At 41.3% G+C, this 22,565-nt stretch overlaps 2 pseudogenes across 2 annotated transcripts in view; one reads left to right on the top strand and one right to left on the bottom strand.

The window, feature by feature from the left end:
• Positions 1-9,163, top strand: part of LOC308427379 (NADPH oxidase organizer 1-like) — a 45,936-nt pseudogene extending 36,773 nt beyond the window's left edge. The window contains exons 2-3 of the transcript in view: positions 8,338-8,892; positions 8,945-9,163. The product of the transcript in view is annotated as an NADPH oxidase organizer 1-like (transcript). The remainder of the gene's footprint in view (positions 1-8,337; positions 8,893-8,944) is intronic.
• Positions 9,164-16,220: 7,057 nt separating this feature from the next.
• LOC308427380 (prothymosin alpha-like) lies at positions 16,221-16,691 on the bottom strand (annotated as a pseudogene). The gene has a single exon. The product of its transcript is annotated as a prothymosin alpha-like (transcript).
• Positions 16,692-22,565: the final 5,874 nt, after the last annotated feature.

Below are 22,565 nucleotides of genomic sequence, written 5' to 3' on the forward strand. Positions count from 1 at the left end.
TTAATTCCTGATTCTTAATAGCCTACATACCTTGGCCTTTTTTCATACTCACAAAACACTATTTATGTCTTAATATAGTTCCAATTTGAGTTCCAACAGTACTGAAAGGACAGATGAAGGATCTCTTGTTGTGAGTGGACTAGAAGAAGGATCAGCCCTGCAGCGGCCATCTCTCTCCCAAGAGCCTTTGCTACCTTCCTGCTGTTGCTCTGCATTCTGGGAGTGAATGGAACCTGAAGAAAATGATATATTTAGTAAGAAAGTAACAGACTACAGCTCCTACAATACCACCAGAGTCAAAACCTTCTGCGGTTCTATTTCTGGAATTTCCACACCAAACTGCACAAGTGCCGGCGACATTGATGTGGAAAATGTAACTCGGATTCTATCTGCTTCTGACTGATGGGTGCATTTGGAATAATGGGTCTTTCCTACATCTGTCTTCCATGCAATGAGAGAATAAATTGCTTCTTTCTGAGGGAGTGTGTAAGGCACTGAGGCTGAGACACTGGACCTGGGAGCTTACTACCCCTGTGTCCCAACCCACACCTACTCCAGCAGTGATTTCCACACTGATATTGCTCCAATGGTAGCAAAAAAGTCCACTCCGGGAACCTGAACATGGTTTACCTATCATGGTGGCGATAGGGTTGTCTTATGCTCCTGGAATAATAGTAAATTCAATCTAGAATGATTTTTTTCACTACCAACTAAGTTAAACCTCTGTTTTCACCTCTGTTTGTGGGGTGTATTGTGTAGATCTGAGAGCAAAGGTTGGTGCAGCCAGCTCAGAAAGGTGAAAGGGTCAGGGAGGCAGAATGGAGTGCACACCATGAACCAGGGAGAATGAACCCCTAGAGGAATCTACTAGTGGTTCTCACCCTTCCTAATGCTGTGGTCCTTCAATACCGTTCCTCATGTCGTGGTGACACCCAAGCATAAAATTATTTTCACCACTGTTTCACAACTGTGACTTTGCTACTGTTGTGAATCATAATGTTAATATCTGTGTTTTCCAATGGCCTTCAGTGGCTTCTGTGAAAGGGTTGTTTGATCCGCAAAAGTGTAGCAATCCACTGTCCTAGATGGAGTCACAGATATTTGACGGGTTGGATGCAGCCTCTAGGGGCCACTCAGAGCTAATCACCAGGCTCATTAAAAGAGAAGGTGGAATTCGGCCAACCTTCAAGACAAATCCACACTAAATTGATAGCATTTAAAGACTCTGCTTGAACACCACTCAGAGCACAATCTCAGCCCAGCATGCGGCCCCATTCGATGTCCCTGTCTCATACTGAGTCCAGGACCCACGCATTTCTGGAAGACACCACCATGCAGGGCTGATAGCTGAGTAAAGTAACTGAAGCCATTACTGAAGAGCCAGGCGATGTCCTCATGTTTGGTCATCCCTATGGTTCGGTCGCCACGAAGGCTCTCTTAATTCACAGGAGTAAAACAACGGAAAGGGATGGCCCATTTATCATAGCAGCAGGCAGGCTTTTCCCCAGCACTCAAGCACTTTGTCCGTGGGAGCCAATTGTCTTCACAGAAGGCAATCACTTAATTACCCACAAAACCCAGGAGCAAAGGGCAGTTTAGTGAGAGTGTACAGAGAAGCAAACCCTGCTGAAGGAGTTAAGGAAGGGACCTTCCTGACTGAACAAGCTGCACACGCACACTCTCCAGGAGCAGCAAGGACAAAGGGGGACCCAACCTGACCAAGCAGAAGGAATCTGGCAGCCTTTCTCCCAGACAGCACCAGCCTTGCCTTGTATCTAAGTCACCACATAAGAGTAAACCACCATCTTTGAACCCAGCCCACTTGGGGCAGAATTGTCACTGCCACCTACCTCCAAGACAACCTTTTGGGTGTCTGTGACAATATCTGAGCCTATTATCTGTAAACACACCTCCAATTTTCCACACACTTGAGTGACCTACTGTAGGACCGCAGCACGCACCTGATAGGGCATGCATTCAAAAACACCATTGCTTGGGTAACCTGTCTGCTTTTAAGTTTCTAGCTTTAATGATACATAATAATTACATGTATTTAAGGGCTGCCGTGTGGCCTTTCTCTGCATGTATCTATATACTGGGGTAATAACCAGATCAAGGGACTTGATATATACCTAATTACAGATACTTGGGATCTTAAGAAAATACCCCTCCAAAAAAAAAAAAAAAAAAAAAAAAACTTACTAGAGAAAAAAGCCACCATTTTCCACAATAGTACTAGTAAAACTGTATCTGTGTGTAGAATCATGAAATGAGACTCATACCTATGACTCTATACAAAATTCAACCTCAAATGGACCAGAACCTCAGTGTGAAACCTGAAACACCAAAACTGCTAGAAGAAAAGATAGGCAGTTCCCTTCATGATATAGGGATGGGAGAGAACTTCCTGGATAAGACTTTATTTACCCAGGAATTAAGGCCAACAAGTAACAATTGGGACCTTATAAAACTGCAAAGCTTCTGTCCTGTTTATCTAAGGAAGTAACCAATCCAACCAAATGAAGAGGAAGCCCACAGAGTGGGAGAGAATGCCCCCATCTACACCCTTGAAAAAGAATTTTACCAGCTAGCTTTATATCAGCTTCATACAAGTTAAAGTCATTTTGGAAGAGAGAACCTTAACTGAGAAAATGCTTCAACCAGATTGGCCTGTGGTACGTTTTCTTGGTTGACAGTTGATATGAAAAGGCTCAGATCACTGAGGACACAGCCACTTTTGGGCAGGTGGTCCTCGGTGCTATCAAAAATAAAAATGAGTGTCTAAACAAATCATGAAGAAGCAAGATGGTAAACAGCACCCCTCCATAGCTTCTTAAGTTACTGTCTCCAGGTGCCTGCCTTTAATCTCTGCCTTTACTGTTCTTAGTAATGGAGTATGACTTAAAATCCAAGCACTGGGGAGGCAGAAGCAGGCAGAGCTCTATGAATTTGAGGCCAGTGTGGTCTACAGAGCAAAGTCCAGGATGGCCAGAGCTACACAGAGAAATTCTGTCTTGAAAAATAAATACAAATGAACAAAAAGAAATAAGACTAAAATAAACTCTTTCCTCCCCAAATTGCTTTTGGTCATGGTATTTTCTCACAGCCATAGAAATCCCAAGTGAGACCAGGATTAATATATGCAGAATATAAGAACTCAAAATCAAAGAGTCACCAAAAAAAAAAAAAAAAAAGACCCAATTTAAAAGTGGGCTAAAGATCTGAATAGAGAGTTCTCAGAAGAAGAAATAAAAATGTCTAAGACTTAGCTCAAATGTTGTGAACATTCTTAGCAAATAAATAAATGCAAATTAAAACTAACTGGAGATTTCCTCTTATTCTAGCCAGAATGCCTGAGATCCAGGAAACAACTGATAACAAACACTGAAGACAATGTGGGGAAGGGACCTTTCACGTGCTGTTGGTGGAACTGCAAACCCATGAACCCCCTCTGGAAATCACTGTAAAGAACTCTCAGAAAGCTAACATAGATCCAACTTGGGAGCCAGCTAAACCACTCACTGGCATATGCCAAGAGGACTCAACAGTCTGCTCCACAGACACAGCTCGCCCATGTTGCTCACTGCTGCTCCATCCACAGCAGTGGAGAAACTGAAACCACCCAAAAACCACTCAGCTGGTGAGTGGGTGATGAAAATGTGGTACATATACACAGTGGAGTTCTACTCAGCTGTAAAGAAAAATAAAAGCATGAATTTTGCAGATAAAAGGATGAAATCAGAAAATATTAATATGAAGTAACTCAGACCCTGACTAACAAGTGTTATACACACACACACACACACACACACACATATGACTATGTTTTTGAGTTCTTTGTATATTCTGAATATTAATCCTGGTCTTACTTAGGGTTTCTATGGCTGAAATGATATACCACGACCAAAAGCAACTTGAAGAGGAAAGATTTTCACTCAGTTGGAGATATATTTTTTTTCAATTAATTTGAGATACATATGTATATCTATATCTATATATGTGTGTATACCTATATGTATATATCTATATGCATATCTATGGCTATATCTGTATCATCTATATCCCTATCTATATTCACTCTATTGGAGATATATATGTATATGATGTATATGTATATGTGTATCTCTGTTTCTACCTCTATATATATATTCACTCAGTTGGATATATATGTGTGTGTGTGTGTCTATATGTGTCTGTATGTATGTACACACACATACACACACACAGAGAAGCAGAATCCCGTTCAGTATATAATTTCGAAGTGCAGTCTAAGGATGTTTCCATAGCTTTCAGACCCCAAGGCAAATGGAGGAAATCTACCACAGAACAGACAACACTACCTCTGTGAAAATTAATTACTACAATTTCTTTGTGTCATTTAATTGTTTAAGAGGTTAACCTTTTCCCTACCCCACCCCCAAAGCCAACCATTAATCTTCAAATGATATAAATGGTTTTTTTTTCCTTACTTCATTTTAAGATTCACTTAAGGAAAGCTTGGCAGAGGCGCAGCCATCCCTGTGTCATGTGCAGGACGCGCCTGGGACAACGGCTGCTGACTTTTAAGATAAGAGCTCTTAAGGATTCTAAGTCATCAGGCAGCAGCCATCAGAACAAATAAATGATGCTTGCCTCTTCTCCGGGCAGGATGTGCTCTGTGACCTATCTTTCCTGTGACCTACAAGGCTTTAGGAGAAGAGACTCTGAGCTTTATTGGCAGTGCCACCGTTAGACAGACTTCCCTCTCTCTTCTAAGCTCTTTGGGGGTCAGCTTGAAAGTGAGCATTAAGTGAATGGCTAATGGAATTAAGGGTATAATAATAGAAGGATATAGTGAGACAATTGTATTAACAAGGAATAAATCATGTTGAATGTAAGGTAAGTGTTTTTTAATTGATTGATGGGAAGGATGCTCCACAGGTTTTGTCGGGGACTAACAGCCATTTACCTCTCATCTATAGTAAAAAGCCAAAATGTAGAAAAAAAGATAAGAAAATTATGCAAGGGGGAAGATAAATTATTCAGAGAAGATGGCCGTTTTGTGCTGACATCACTAATGTGAAAAAGTAGTAAATCTTTGACTGGCCTCATTCCTCCACCACTGTGGGCTGAAATAGCATTTCTTTCCAGAGATAAAAAATGGAGCTGTGTACATATGATGCTTTTCTGCACACCACAGGTGGAAGCCAAGATGCCTGGACACCTAAAACACGGCAGGCATTGTTTCCCACCTGGGGACTGACTCTCTGAAAGCCGCTGGCCCACAGTTCCAGCTACTCTGCATCTACTTGGCAAAGCTTGTGTGTGGACTTCAGGGATGGTGTGGTTAACTAGGAAGCATTTGAAAGTAAAATTGATGCTGAAGCAAACAGGATGTATTATAGGACAGGGCGTTGAGCTGGGGGGATAATGCATTTGTGGTTGGCTGGGCTGTGTAGTGAAGTCTTGTTTGATAAGGAAAGATTGGATGGAAAGGATGGAAGGAAGAACAATGGAAGGGGGAAGGAAAGGAGGGAGGGAGGGAGGGAGGGAGGGAAGTAGGAGGGAAGAAGGAAAGGGAGGGAGGAAGAACAAGAAGGAGGAAAGGAGAAAGAAAGAGAAGAAGGAAAGGAGGGAGAGAGGGGGAAAAGAGGAATGGAGGGACGGAGGGGGAAGAGGGAGGGAGGACGAACAAGAAGAAGGGAAGGAGGGAGAGAGGAAAGGAGAGAGAGAGGAAGGGAGGAAGGGAGGAAAGAAAGTGGAGGGAGGAAGGGAGGGAAGGAAGGAAGAGGGAGAGGGAGTCGGCTTCCTAACATATCCCACACAAGCCTTCTCCCCTGTTTTTCTTAAGGCTTGGTCACTGGTTCATCCCATTCCACACCAGGCACAGCATTCTCACTTAAAATTCAGGTATGAAGGAGAATGATTTGATTCAAATTGTGTATGATAGAAATCATTGCTCTTTTTAAAATTCCACACCAGCACTAGGGTCCCCCAGAATCTGGAAAGCCAGAGGACACAATGGAATCCAGAACCTCAGAAGCCATTCCAGTTCCTAGAACCCATATTCAAACACCCAACATCCCAGAACTCACACAGCAGCTGATTCAGAAAAACACATACACCCACAGCCAAAAAGTGAAGAGAGTTTGGGGACTTTTATAAAAAAAAACAGGAAAATTATGGGCCCCAAAGGGGATAGTAACTCCATAGGAAGACCAACAGAGTCAACTAATTTGGACCCTTGGGGTTCTCAGAGTCTGAACCACCAACCCAAAGAACATACACAGGCTGGACCTAAGACTTCTCATTTATATGTAGCAAATGTATAGCTTGACCTTCATGTGTATCCTGAACAACTGGAATGGGGACTATCCCCAAAGCTGTTGGTTGTATGTGGGACATGTTCTATTAGCTGGACCTCCTCTTATGGAGAAGAAGTGCCTATCATCACAGAGATTTGAAGTGCCAGGGTGTGTGTGATACACAGTGGTCCTCCACCTGTTCAGAGGAGAATGGGAAAGGGGGCCAGGGGAAAAGAGTGTAGATGAGAATGACCAGGAAGGGGACTTTGAGTGGGATATAAAGTCAATAAGCTAAAAAAAATATATAAAAGAACACTCTGAAAAGACCAAGCTTAAGAATAATGATAATAGAAGAAGGTGAAGAGTTCCAGCTCAAAGGCCCAAAAAATAATTTCAACAAAAATATAGAAAAAAAATCCTAACCTAAAGAAGATACCTGTAAAAGTAAAAAAAGCTGACAGAACACCAAGTGAACTGGACCAGAGAATAAAGTACTGCCTCCACATAATAATGAAAATGCTAAATGCACAGAACAAATAAAAGAATATTAAAAGCTGCAAGGAAACAATGCTAAGTAACATGTAAAAGGAAACTTATTAGAATTATACCCAAATTCTCAACAGAGACTCTAAAAGCCAGAAGGGCCTGTACAGATGTCTTGAAAACCCTAAGAGGTCAAAGATGCCAGCTCATACTATTATACCCAGCAAAACTTTCAATCACCATAGATGGAGAAAACAAAATATTCCATGACAAAGTCAAAATTAAATAATATCTATCTATAAACCCAGCCTTACAGAAGGTACTAAAGGGAAAACTCCAACCCAGGGAGGTTAACTATACCCCCCCCCCCAAAAAAAAAAAAACCATAGTAAATACATAATTTCACATTAGTAAAAACCCAAAGAAGAGAAACACAAACAACAGCAATCGGAGCTAACAGTCATTAATCACTAATATCTCTCAATATCAATGGACTCAATTCCCTCAATAAAAATACACAGGCTAACAGAACGAATGTGAAAACAGGATTCATCCTTCTGCTACATACAAGAAACATATCTTCACATCAAAGATAAACATTATCTAAAAGTAAAGGGTTGGAAAAAGATTTTCCAAGCAAATAGGCTCAAGAAGCAATCTGATGTAGCTAACAAAATAGACTTTGAACCAAAATAGGTCAAAAGAGATGGGCAAGGACACTTTATATTCATCAAAGGAAAAATCAACCAGGGCGATGTCTCAATTCTGAACATCTACACCCCAAACATAAGGGCACCTACATTTGGAAAAGAAACATAAGTAAAGCTTAAATCACACATCAAACAATACACATTAATAATGGGAGACTTCAATACCCCACTCTCAACAATGGACAGGTCATTCATACAGAAGCTAAACAATAGTAACGACTGTGTGATATCTAGAGGATATTTCACTCCAACACAAAAGAAGATTCCTTCTTTTCAGCACCTCATGAAACCTCCAAAATTTACCACATACTTTGTCACAGAGCAAATCTCAACAGATATAAGGAGGTTGAAATAATCCTCTGTATCTTATCAGACCAACACGGATTAAAACTTGATTTCAGTAACAACAGCAAACCTACAAACTCATCTAGACTGAACAACCCATTACTAAATAACCATTGACTTAAGGCATAAATGAAGAAAAAAATTAAAGACTTCCTAGAATCCAATGAAAATGAATGCAGAACACACCCAAACTTTCAGGACACAATGAAAGAAGTATTAAAACAAAGGTTCACAGCACTAAGTGCCTCCGTAAAGAAATCTCATACTTGAAACCTAACAGCACATCTGAGGGTTCTGGGACAAAAAGAAGCAAATGTACACAAGAGGGGTAGAGGGCAGGGCTGAAATCAATAAAATAGAAACAAAGAGAACAATACTGATAATTGATAAAAGAAAGACCTAGTTCTTTATAAAATTCGGCGAGATAGACAAACCCTTAAACTAACTAAAAGGCAGAGAGAATATCCAAATTTACAAAATCATAAATGAAAGAGAGGACAAAGAGCTCCTTCCAGCACCCTGTGTGAGGCCATCCATAATCGTGGCAAGTCCAGGACACCCAGTACCAATGCTGTAGCCCTGTTGTTGACAGAACGACTCCAGACATTTGACTTCTCTGTGTGCTGCTGGTCAGACAACAGTGACACGTTTGCTCGCAGGAGCTGGGATGAATTTAAACAGCTCCAGAAGATCCTTAAGAAAGCCTTCCCAGTGGAGGCAGGCCTGCTACGGAGACTTGAATGAGTTCTTCCTAAGCTTCCTGGTGCTCCATTGCTGAAATGTCGGGGGCAGACTATGGCCGAGGACTGGTACGTTTTCGGCTGCTGGACACCTATGTACGAGCATTGCCGGCAACCTCAGAGCACATATTAAGGTGCTCAGCACTCAACGGCTTCTTTGCACCCAAACCTCTGGATTTGGAGCCCATGCTACCTCCTGACAACCTGGTGATCCTGTCCACACCAGAGGAGCCCTTATCCCAACCTACAGGCAGCCTGGCCATTCACATCCTGGAGGCTCAGAGCATGCGCTCTTTACAGCCTTTCCACACTTTCGACACAAGAGACAGACCTTTCCACACTCGGGAAGGGAGGCTGGAGGCTGTGCAGGTACAATGGCCAGACAGGCCTGCTCCCCGCAGTGTTGCTGCAACTCGATGGGCTGGGCTCTCTCCTGGGCAGGCCAGGGCTCTCAGACAGTGATGGAACAGACAAGGTGGCTGAGGGCAGGACTTTTCCCCCTCTGGTACCATCTCACCCCTGTATGAGTGCCATTCAGAGCCAATACTGCTCCATCACCAGGACAGTGGGACAGGAACAAAGGTCCCAGGTTCCCCGTTGAGGATTTATATGGCCCTGCAGAGAGGTTGTACTGTCAAAGCCCCACCGGGAAAGCAGGATGAGGGTGGAGCTCTATGGCTGGCAGGGCCATGGGTCAACCAACTTTCTATTTCCTCTAAATAAAACTGTGCACTGAGAAAAAAAAGGAAAGGAAAGGAAGGAAGAAAGAAAGGAAGGAAGGAAGGAAGGAAGGAAGGAAGGAAGGAAGGAAGGAAGGAAGGAAGAAAGAAAGAAAGAAAGAAAAAAAAGAAAGGGGGACAAAGAAACAAGCACTGAGGAATCCAGGGAATCATTAGGTCATACATCAAAAACCTGTGCTCCACAAAACTGGAAAATATAAATAAAATGAACAAATTTCGTGATAGATAACACTTAAAGTTAAATCAAGATCAGGTAAACAATTTAAATAACCCTTTTATAACCCCTAAAGAAATAGAAGTAGTCAATAAAAGTCTCCCAACCAAGAAAAGCCCAGGGTTAGATGGTTTTAGTGTGGAATTCTCAAAGAAGAGCTAATGCCAATACTCCTCAAATTATCCCACAAAATAGAAACATAAGAAACATTGCCAAATTCATCTTCTGAGGCCACAGACATCCTGATATTCAAACCACACAAAGATTTAACAAAAAAAGAATTATAGACCAATTTCCCTCATTAATATTGATGTGAAAATACTCAACAAAATACTTACAAAACAAACCCAAGAACACATCAAAAAGAACATCTACCATGATCAAGCAAGTTTCATCCCAGGGATGCAGGGATGGTTCAACATATTAAAAATCTGTCAGTGTAATCCACCATATAAGCAAAGCAGGGGTGGGACATGTGATGATCTCACCAGATGCTGAAAATGCCTTTGACATAATCCAATAACCTTTCATAATAAAAGCCTTGGGGGGGTCATGGATACAAGCATATGCCTGAATGTAATAAAGACAATATACACCAAGGCAGTAGCCAACATCAAATTAAATAGAAACTCAAAGCAATTTAACTAAATTCAATAACAAGGCTGTTGACTCACTCCATATTTATTCGATACAGTACTTGAAATTCTAGCTAGAGCAATATGACAACTGAAGGAAATCAAATGGATAAAAATTGGGAATGAAGAAATTTAGGATTCTCTATTTTCAGATGAAATAATAGTATATATAAGCAACCTCCTAAAATTTCTACCAGGGAACTCCTACAGCTGATAAACACCTTCAAGGAAGTGGCTGAACACAAGATTAACTAAAATAAGTCAGTAGCCCTCCTGTATATAAATGATAAACAGGCTGAGAAAGAAATCAGGGAAACAACACCCTTCACAATAGCCACAAATAATACAAAATAACTTTGAGTAACTCTAACCAAACAAGTAGACCTGTATGACCAAAATTTCAAGTCGTTAAAAAAAAAAAACTGAAGAATATATTAGAATTTGGAAATATCTCCCATACTCATGGATCAGTAAGATTAAGATAGTAAAAATGACCATCTTACCAAAAGAAATCTTTATATGCAATACAATTCTCATCAAAATTCCAACACTACACTTTACAAACCTTGAAAAATCAATACTCAACTTCATATGGAAAAAACAAACAAAAACAGGACAGCTAAAATAATCCTGAATAATAAAAGAACTTCTGGAGGTATCACCATAATTGATTTCAAGCTGTACTACAGAACTATAGTCATAAAAAACACATGGTATTGGCATAAAAACAGACAGTTTATATCAATTGAATCAATTCAAATATCCAGAATGAAGTCTATACACCTATGGACACATGATTTTTTGACAAATTGTAGCCATAACTATACTATGGAAGAAAGAAAGCATCTTCAATAAATGTCCCTGATCTTACTGGATGTTCACATGCAAATTAATGCAAATAGATCCATATCTGTATCTCTGCACAAGACTCAAGTCTAAGTTGAACAAAGAGCTCAAACTGGATATACTAAATCTGATAGAAGAGAAAGTGGGCCATAGCCTTAAATGAATAGGCACAGGAGATGACTTTCTAAGAACATTGATAGCACAGGCTCTAAGGTCAATCATTAGTAAATGGAACCTCATGAAACCTAGAAGCATCTTTAAAGCAAAGGACACCATCAAAAGGACAAAATGATAGCCTAAGAAATGGAAAAGCTTTCTCAGTCCAATGGGTTGGTTGAGAGCATCCAGCACTATATTTCTCTGGCTCTAATAGAGCCTCTCAGGAGACAGCTATATCAGGTACCTGCCAGCATGCACTTCTTGACATCCACATTATTGTCTGGGTTTGGTGACAGTATATAGGCTGGATCCCCAAAGTCTCTGAATGGCCTTTTCTTCAGTCTCTGTTCCAAATTTTGTCTCTTCATTTCCTCCTGTGGATATTTTGTTCCCCCTTTTAAGAAGAACTGAAGCATCCACTCTTTAGACTTCCAACTTCTTGAGCTTCATGTGGTCAGTGAATTGTATCTTGGGTAATCTGAGCTTTTGGGATAATATCCACTTATCAGTGAGTGCATAACATGTGTGTTCTTCTGTGATTGGGTTACCTCACTTAGGGTGATATTTTGTTTTTAATAATTGAGTAGAATTCCATTGTGTAAATGCACCACATTTTCTATATCCAATCCTCTGCTGAAGAACATCTGGGTTCTTTCCAGCTTCTAGCTATTACAAAAAAAAAAAAAAAAAAAAAAAGGCTGCTATAAACATAGCAGAGCATGTATCTCTGTTATATGTTGAAGCATCTTTTGGGTATATGCCAGGAATGGTATAGCTGAGTCCTCAGGTAGTACTATGTCCAATTTTCTGAGTAAACACCAGACTGATTTCCAGAGTGGTCATACCAGCTGACAATCCCACCACCAATAGAGGAGTGTTCCTCTTTCTCCACATCCTCACCAGCATCTGCTGTCACCTGAGTTTTTGATCTTAGCCATTCTGATTGATGTGAGGTGGAATCTCTGGGTTGTTTTGATTTGCATTTTGCTGATGACTAAGGATATTGAACATTTCTTTAAAGCTTCACCAACTACACATCCAATAGAGAATTAATTTCCAAAATATATTTTTTAAAAACTCAAGAAACTAGACATTAAAAACCAAATAATCCAATTTTTAAAATGGGGTATAGTTCTAAACAGAGATTTCTCAACAGAGGAATCTCAAATGGCCACAAAGCACTTTGAGAAGTATTCAACATCCTTAGCCATCAGAGAAATGCAAATCGAAATGACTCTGAGAGTCCATCTTATATCTGTCAGAATGGCTAAGATTAAACACACAAGTGACAGCTGACAAGGATATGGAGCAAGAAGAATACTTTTCCATTGCTGGTGGGAGTGCAAACTTGTACAACCACTTTGGAAATCAATGTAGCAAATTCTTCAGAAAACTGGGAATTGATCTACCTTAAAAAACAGCTATTCCATTTCTGGGTATATACCCAGAGAACACTCCATCATACCAAAAGGACATTTGCTCAACTATTTTCATAGAAACTTTATATGTAATTGCCAGAAACTGGAGACAACCCAGATGTCCCTCGACTAAAAACTAGACAAAGGAAATATGGTACATTTACACAATGGAGTGTTAGCTGTTAAAAACAATGACAACATGAAATTTCAGGCAAATGGATAAAACTAGAAAAAAATCATCCTGTGAGGTAATCCAGGCCCAGAAAGACAAACATGGTATGTACCCACTTATAAGTGGGTATCAGTTGTACAGTAAAGGATATAACCATGCTACAGTTCACAGACCCAGAGATGCCAAGTAACAAGGAGGCTCAAGGGGGTCACATAAATCTCTTTAGGAAGGGCAAGTAGAATAAGCATTATGAGTAATGGGGAGGTTGGAGAGGCAGGGACAAGAGAGATCAAGTTGGGGGAGGATGAAGGGAGAGAGCACTGTGAGAGACAACTGGAAATGGGAGGCATCTCGGGGACAAGGTAGAAACCTACTACAATGAAAATTTCCAGAAATCTATGAGGATGGCCTTAGCTAAGACTGGTAGTAATGGGGATATCAAGCATGAACTGGCCACTTCTGTAACCAGGCAAGACCTCCAATGGAGGAATTAAGATACCAATGCAAGCACATAACCTTTGACCTACAATTTGTCCTGCCTACAAGATGAGCTGGGGAAAAGGTGGCACAAAAGTTTCGAGAGTGGTCAACCAATAACTGGTCCAGCCTGAGACCCATGCCATGAGAGGGACCCTACCTCCGGCACTGCCTGGAGGGTCATACCCCAGAGGCCAGTGAAATGATTCCTAACAATATTCTGCTACGCTCATAGAATGCTGCCTAGCCCAGTTGTCCCCAGAGAGGCTTCATCTATCAACTGATGGAAACAGATGCAAAAACCAACAGTCAAACAGTAACAGTGGAAATGGGGAAGAAGGGTCATAGGAGGTAGAGGGGTCAAGAACACCATGAAAACACCCATAGAATTAACTAACCTGGACTCATAGGTGCTCACAGAGATGGAACCAACAACCTGGGAGGCTGTATATGACTGACCCAGACCCTCTGTATATGCTTCAGTTAAATAGCTTGGTCATCTTAACAGTGTAAACAGGCTTGTCTGTGGCTCCTGTTTCCAGCTTTGGAACTCTTTCCCTCCTTACTTGGTTGTTTCCTCCATCACCAGAAGTGCCACCTACTTTCTTTGAGACAAAGTTTCTCATTGGCCTGGAACCCACTGATTCAGCTAGACTGGCTGGCCAGCAAGCCCCCAAAAGCCTTTGGTCTCTACCTCCCCCGTGCAGAAATGGCAAGCCCGTGGCACCATTTTCACGTTTCTAGGGATAACTCAGGTTCATGGCAAGGCAGACGCTTTAGCCACTTGGCATCTCTTCAGTCCAAGTCCTTTCTGATGATGCGATTACTATTAGGAGATCACAGCAGGTTCTGAGCACTGCCTTTTATCCTCAAATAAACAACCAAAAAAACAGAATTTTGCACAAAAAAGTCCTGAAAATAAAATGTCATTTGTGGAAACTATTTGGATTTTTATGAATGCCTAGTTGTTTTATTTTAATATCTTTTCACCTGAGTCTGATGGTTGTCTGTCTTACTGAACTGAGTCCTTGGTTTCAAATATACTGGATAGAACATAGTTAGCAGCAGCAAATATTTCTTTATGGATGAATGATGTGATTGCTAAATGTACAATAAAACTATTGACACCACACTAAAGGGAACTATGATGAGCTACTAGACCTGACCCAACAAATTCTGATAACTTTTAAAGTACCAAACTATTTTTCATTTCATGATATATCAGGCATGAACCTATAGGAGAGTATGAACTTTTGAGGATTCACGTTAAATATTATGAACACTGTTTACTTGTTTGATATGGCGTAGAGCTCTTCTTACTCCTCTAGAAAAACAAAGTGTTCTGAGACAATCTAGTTTTACATCTCTGTGCTTGGCTGCTTCTTCATTGTTGGTGGTAGGTTTTACTTTAGCTTCAGACTGTCAACACATTGTGGCCCATCAAAGACAAAGTCCTGGCAAACTCTGACATACATCCCAGCTTTTCCTTCAAATGATAGAGTCGTTACTTTCTGAGATACAAGTTTATATACTAGTTTGTTACCTAAAGGCTTTGATTTTCTGGACTTCTTAAGAGGTCCACGGTTGGTCCCAACCACAAGAGATTTTGCTATTACCAAAAGGAAGATGTGGAACAAAGAATCGAAATGCCGATGGTAACAGTCTAAGCTCAAATGCTATTTTTAACCTAAAAACTGGGAAATCGTACTGGAATGTTTTTATATTTAATCCACAAGATCTGCAATGACTCATGGGTAATTGAAGCACTGAAAAATTAATCCTGGAAAGCTGAATTTTCCAAATGGAAGATGATGTGGAATGGAATGTTCCAGTGATGAATGCGGTGTGTGGGGAGTATACGTAGAGAAGAATTCCCTGCATCGTCAGATGGTTCCAATGGGGTGTCGCGTTGTTTAAAGTCTGCAAAAGTTGGCTTGTTGAACTATGAGTTCATAGAATAACGAAATTGAATTTATGTGGTGATATAGTAAATCTACTACAGAATTCTGTGACAGCTGAAGAATCCATAAATTACATTTTCCATTAATATTATGTTGAGAATGCCACGCAGTGATTAAAATTGTGAACTTTAGAGCAAGCTTTGCCTCAAGTCACATTAACAACGTGAAGCTGGCCAAGTCCTTTAGCTCCGAGGCTGCCCATTCTTCTTTTAATCTATACAAGAAGATGGCAGTGGTGTCAATTTCGTCAGTGATTATGAGAATGATAATCATTCTAAAAACAAAAAGCCCTTAGACAATGACCGTCATAAAAAGTAACAGCTCAAAATTATAAACTTCATTCAAGCTAAATCGTCAGGCTAGTTTTCCTTACAACTCAGAAAAATAAAATTCCGGTTATTATTGGACAGTGTTTCACACATACATCAAACAGGCCAAAAAATAAACAGCAACTTCATAGACAAAGGGGGGAGGGACTTTTTATCTTTGGACTTTTTAACTGTCTCATACAAACCAACTACTTATAGTACACATAGGTACATACACAAAAAAGTTACTGGAATGCTCGGAATAAGATTGGGGGGTTTTGTTGTCGTTGTTGTTGTTTTTTAACAAAGTTTTTTTTTTTCTCCTTTGAGATTATAATAAACATGGTCACACCACAAGTAAAGTCTGAAGTGAGACATAAAGTGCTCCGAAAGCTGGTTCGGTTACTCGTTATCATTAAAAATGACTTACCTCTAACAATATGTACAAAAATATAAAATGTAAATAAAAATACAAACAAACTTTCCTTTTAAAGTATTTTTAAGAAAATAAGCAGGGCCTGTCAAGTTCTGGTCCTTTTTTCCTCCCATGTTGCCAATTCCTGTTTTGATAGGGTGGTGGAGAGCGCATGTTATCTGTGGGTGGCACTGCCCACTGGGAGTGGGCGGGGCCTGCTTCTCTACTCGAAGTTGACCATGTTTAAATTCTGAGATGGGAAGTGGAGGGCGAATAGGTCACGGTGCGTAAGGTTAGCTTTTCCTCTTGCTGTCTAGTCATCCTCATCGGTCTTCTGCTTCTTGGTGTCAACATCATCGTCCTCATCATCCTCAGCTACCCGCTTGCCCGTGGGAGCCTTAGCTTCCTCATCTTCATCTTCATCCTATTCCTCACCATCACCTTCTTCCTTCTCTCCCTCCCCAACTTCTTCCTCTTCTTTATCTACTTCATGGTTAGCCTCCTGGTCTCCATTTTCCTCATTTTGGGCGTTCCAATTGACAGATGCATCTCTTCCATTCTCTGTCTCCTCCACAACTTCCTTCTTCTCCTTCAAGTCCTTGGTGGTGATCTCTGAGCTGGTGTCCACTGCCATGTCTGACTTGGTGGGGCACGCTGGTGGTCCGATGCAGGAGTAAGGGATTAGCCGAGTTCCAGGACTCTGGCAAGAAAGCTGCTGAGCGTTAGAGGAGGCAGGGGGAGGGGGGCGGCGAAGGTGGCTGTGACTCCGGAACAATGCAAACATGGCTTTTCAGAGCAGCCAGTGGGAGCCAGGCTAGTTTTCTTGGGGCCATTTTAGTGTTCAACGCTGCTCTGTAGATCACAGTGGCCGCATACCGCCCACTTCATTGTCAGGTTAAACCATAGCCTTTCCTCTGTCATTGGTTACATGATAGTGGTATTCAAACAGAACTTAATTACTTACCTCCTAAAATTTTGTTTTGCAGGTTATTTCTTAGACAGTGATACCATAGGATGGAAAAAAGCAAATTACCCAATTATCTAAGATATTCAAGGGACATCAATGGTTATTTTGGATATTTTTCTGTTGGGTTTTTAGATATAGATATATGTGTATGTGTGTGTGTGTGTGTGTGTGTGTGTGTGTGTGTGTGTATGTATGTCTGTGTGTACTTATGCTAATATGTACATATTTACTGTCTATATATGCTGATATGTTTGTACATTTCATAAGAAGTCAATATTACATATATAATGTTGGATATACATAATAGCATTACTAATTCCTTATGAAATATATGATTTGAAAATATATTCTTCCATTCCACATACTGTCTTCTAATATCATTGTTGTTCCCTTGCTGTTCAGGAACTTTTTGGTTTTATATAATATGATTCATTTTTATTTTTGCCTTTGCCTCTCATTCTTTTATTATTATTATTATTATTATTATTATTATTATTATTATTATTATATATTCTCTGTATTTACATATCAGATGTTATTCCCCCATTTTAAAGATTTCTTTTTACTTATTACTATTTATTCAAACACACACTAGAAGAATGCATCAGATCTCATTACAGATGGTTGTGAGCTACTCCTATGTGGTTGCTGGGATTTGAACTCAGGACCTCTGGAAGAGCAGTCAGTGCTCTTAACTGCTGAGCCGTCTCTCCAGCCCGCCTCTCATTCTTTTGGATGCATGTCTTGCAATCATTGCCCACATGTACGTCATAGAGTGCCCTCCCCCTCCCCCACCTCGCTCTTTCACTCCCCTCCTCACATTTGCTCTCTATCTCCTTCTATCCCCCTCCCCACCTAGAAGCACTTGCTATGTAGCACACAGTGGCTTCTATCCTCTGCTTCATCCTCCCAAGTGCTGCGCCTCTGGCCTTGGCCTGTGCTGCCATGCTCACACTAATGTTCTCTAAATGAATACGATGAGTCTCGCCCATCTCTGCTTGCTCCCCGTGGTGATAAAAAGCAATGACTCAGTGTCAGTGTGTTCTGCGTCGTTCTGGTTTTCCCAACTCCATCCATGATGCTCACGTGCCCTTTGAGAGACAGTAACAAGTGTACTTGTATATGCTCATTTCCGGACTTCCTGTTTGGTTCTAGGAGTCCACGTGACTACAACTGTTACAGTACCCTATTCATTTAACTATTCATTTAACCATTAGTTTTCATAACCATTCATTATTTGAAGTAAGGCCTTTAGTTTCTTTTTTTTTCTTCCCCCAAAATATTTTGGCTATTTGAAGTCTTTTATGAAACCAAATAATTTTAAGGCTTTTTTTTTCTATTGTTAGGAATATTGCCTTTGGCTCTTTGATATGATTTCACTGGGTCTGTGGACTGAATCTACTGAGAAACTCACTGGTGGCCGCTTGGTGGATACAAACAGCCTGCCTTCTTGTATGATGGGTCTGTCTCTTGATACTTTCAAAATTATATCTTGGTCTCAAGTTTACAACAGTTTGATTTTAATCTTTCTTGGTTAAATGTTTTTTTTCAGTTTTCTGGAGAGTTCTAAATTTTATGTACTAAACTTTCATATTTCATCTCAGATCTGGGGAGGTTTTATGCCATAATTGTTTAAAAGAATAAGAGGAATAGGAGGAGGAGGAGGAGGATCTCTCTGGATCCCTAAATTTTCATGATGCAAATGTTAATTCTCCTCCTGTACCCCCCCATGGGCTTTCTTCACCCATTTTCAGCCTTTTCAAATAAGCTGTGCAAGGGAGTGCATCTGTCTTCTGTTGGGTGAAGCTTACTGTTGACATGTTCCACTGAATTTCCCCTTTCAGTCATTTATTCTTCACTCCCAAAAGCATACGTGGTTCTTCCCCAGGCTTCTATCTTTTTGATGAACACTTTTCCCCCCTGAACTTGTTATTTTATCTGCTTTCTTGAAGTTTAAATAAACTTCCTTTAAAACATTATTATGAATTCTTTATCAGGAAATTCACAGATCTTCATTTTTAGATCAGTTACTAGAGTACTGTTTTGCCTCTTTGATAATGCCAAAATTCCTGTCTCTCTGTCTCTCTGTCTCTCTGTCTCTCTCCCCCCCTTCTTGTGTATGTGTGTGTGTGTGTGTGTGTGCGTGTGTGTGCGTGTGTTCTTTGGTATCTATTGCTGTTGTCTGGTTTAAAGAAATCATTTGAGGCTGGAGAGATAACTCAGCAGTTAAGAGTCTTAGCTGTTCTTCCAAGGTCCCAAGTTCAATCCCCAGTACCACATGGTGGCTAACAACTATCTGTAACTACCACTTCAGGGTATCTGTAACCACCTTCAGGGTATCTGTAACCACCTTCAGGGCATCTGTAACCACCTTCAGGGTATCTGTAACCACCTTCAGGGTATCTGTAACCACCTTCAGGGTATCTGTAACCACCTTCAGGGTATCTGTAACCACCTTCAGGGTATCTGTAACCACCTTCAGGGTATCTGTAACCACCTTCAGGGTATCTGTAACCACCTTCAGGGTATCTGTAACCACCTTCAGGGTATCTGTAACCATCTTCAGGGTATCTGTAACCATATTTGGGGCTCTACAGGTGCTGCATATATATGGTGCACAGACATACAAATAGACAAAACACTTATGAAGTCAATCCTCTTTTCCTATCTTTATTGGATGACCTGGAGAAAATCTGCAGACAGCCCACATAAGGACTCTGAGCCCTTTGCATCTGTGAATATATCTGCTCCACACTTTTGTCTTCTCTCTTGAAGGTTTTTGAAGGCTGTTTAAGAGACTTCTATGTTTGCTTAAGGCAGTACCTCGCAAAGTTCCAATCTCTGTGCCTTTGTCTATTTAATTCTCCAGAGCATCAAGATAATTGTTTGCATGTGGTGCTTGCCCTGGGTCTCTGCAGGTTGGACTCATGTGTTTACATTGAAAGTGAGGTGTGAGGTTTGTAGAGCATTTAGGTTATTCATGACCCAGGTAAGGCATTTCTGGGCTCACATATTTCCAAGTCACTTGTGGGGAGGTTTCCTGTGCTACAGAACAGCCAGTAGGGTCTGTGGCTAACCTCCTTCATGGCTTCTTCTGACTTTTTACCCATGCCAGACACCTCATCACACTAGGCATAGAAAACAAGAAGATCTACTCTCCTTGGCTTTATATTTTACTCAGTTTCTATTAAAAGCCATGGTTTTCTACTCAGCCACAGGCAAGCTGCTTTGGGCAACATGTATCAATGCAAACCAACAAAAACTAAGACGCACAGAGATACTTCAGGTAATGTTCAGAGAAAGACAGGTGTGCTTTCCCAGTGGAGAAGATAGATGTAAAGGATATGTCAGGACTAACAATAAATGTCACAGTGGGTATCTAAAGCCCACACTGGATGACTAATGTACAGCCACACCGACATTACCAACACAGGACTGGTTTTCAAATTGGCTAATCAGAAAAGAAAACCTTTTATACACAATCATCAGAAGAGTATTGGCAAACAGCTCCATAGGCAGAAATATGGCTAAATGATCAAGGTACTATGGTATTCAGTTCAGATTGGAAAAATAAATATGTTTGGGTGGAGAAAAACAAGGCTCTATATCTCACATTTCTGGAGAGAATGAGGCCAAGACCAAAGTAGAGTTGGGGTGGATTAGGTGAGGGTGTACTCAGAGTCTCCTTACATGGCCTCCACATGGCATTTACAAATGGAGACAAAAAGGGAGGCAATAGCTCTGATGTCTCTTCATGTGTCCCATACACCCCTTCATGGTGGTCTTTACGATTTCATCTAAACCCAACGATGTCCCCTCTCCAAATACGACCACCTCAGAGTTAAAGCATCAACACAGGAAGTCTGGAGGAAGAGGTACACAGTCAGACCACACCAGACACTAAATTGCCGAATGACACCATGGCTGCTGGGCCTGTTTTTGTCAGTCTCACTGCACTGTTCACTCCATTTCACCAAATCCCGTTCATCATAACCCTCAAGAGACAGCTTCACACTGCACTGGTGTGGGTACAAAAGAAATGCCAGGGTGGTGTTCTTAAATAGCAAAGACCGTGACATGGTTAACGTGAGAAAGACCCTCTGAAAGCTCCTTCCAGTTCATAGTCCCACACAGGGCCTCTTATTTTGCCTTCCTTAAAAAACAGAAGTGTGGAGGGAAATGGTGTTTGGTGTTGTCCGCCCCCACACGCCTTAGAGTTACAGCAATTGTGTTCACAGTAGGAGGCTATGAAAGCCTTTTCAGAAAAGAAAAAAAAAAAAGAGCCCTACCCAGTGACTCTTCCAGGAGTGGATCAGTGCATCTTCCTGTTGAGCATGCACCCTCTGGGGAACTGGCTGCAGGCTTTTATGCATGATTTAGGACTTTGATGCTGACCTGAATTCATAGAAGAAGAAAAAAAATATGTCTCTGCCAGTCGGGGTTGCTGCTGACAAGAAGGATATTGATTAGGGCTGATGACAGAATGTTCCTGCTCAACTCCTACTGGAAGGCTTGTCCCGGTCTTTCTAAATTTCAATCAACTTCTGTGCTGCTGAAGATTCTGCCTCAACTAGCTAAGGGAAAAAAAAAAAGGCAGGCTTCTTGCTGTGTCTGTCACTTAGCCTCACCTGGAACTTGCAATTTTCCTTCTTCTGCTTTGAGGGCTAGGATCACACCACAGTGCCTCTGAGAGCTAGGATCACACCACTGTGCCTCTGAGAGCTAGGATCACACCACAGTGCCTCTGAGGGTTAGGATCACACCACAGTGCCTCTGAGAGCTAGGATCACACCACAGTGCCTTTGAGGGTTAGGATCACACCACAGTGCCTCTGAGAGCTAGGATCACACCACTGTGCCTCTGAGGGTTAGGATCACACCACTGTGCCTCTGAGAGCTAGGATTACACCACAGTACCTCTGAGGGTTAGGATCACACCACTGTGCCTCTGAGAGCTAGGATCACACCACAGTGCCTCTGAGGGTTAGGATCACACCACTGTGCCTCTGAGGGTTAGGATCACACCACTGTGCCTCTGAGAGCTAGGATCACACCACTGTGCCTCTGAGAGCTAGGATCACACCACTGTGCCTCTGAGAGCTAGGATCACACCACAGTGCCTCTGAGGGTTAGTATCACACCACAGTGCCTCTGAGAGCTAGGATCACACCACAGTACCTCTGAGGGTTAGGATCACACCACAGTGCCTCTGAGGGTTAGGATCACACCACTGTGCCTCTGAGAGCTAGGATTACACCACAGTACCTCTGAGGGTTAGGATCACACCACTGTGCCTCTGAGAGCTAGGATCACACCACAGTGCCTCTTGAATGATTGGATCACAACTCTTGATAAAAGTGTTCAGTGTGCACAGTTAAGTTTACACTTAATTATCCAAAAAGCAATTATTACTGCTTTGGTATGCATAACTTATTTAAGTACTACATGTGTATTTATGTGTCTACTTATAAAATTACAATAGAATGGCCAAGTTGATGGCCCAGGCTTGTGATCCCAACTACTCTGATGGCTGAGGCAGGAGAGTCACAAGCCCAAAGCCTGCCTAAGCAACTTAACATGACTCTGTCTCACAATAAATACACCAAGAGGGACGGGGAGAGTGTCTCAGTCTCCGACCATCCATAAATCTCTAGGTTTAACCCACAGTAGCCCCACCAAGCTTAATGATATA

The sequence above is a fragment of the Micromys minutus genome (genome assembly GCF_963924665.1).
Source record: "Micromys minutus genome assembly, chromosome: 11".
NCBI classification, from domain to species: Eukaryota; Metazoa; Chordata; class Mammalia; order Rodentia; family Muridae; genus Micromys; species Micromys minutus.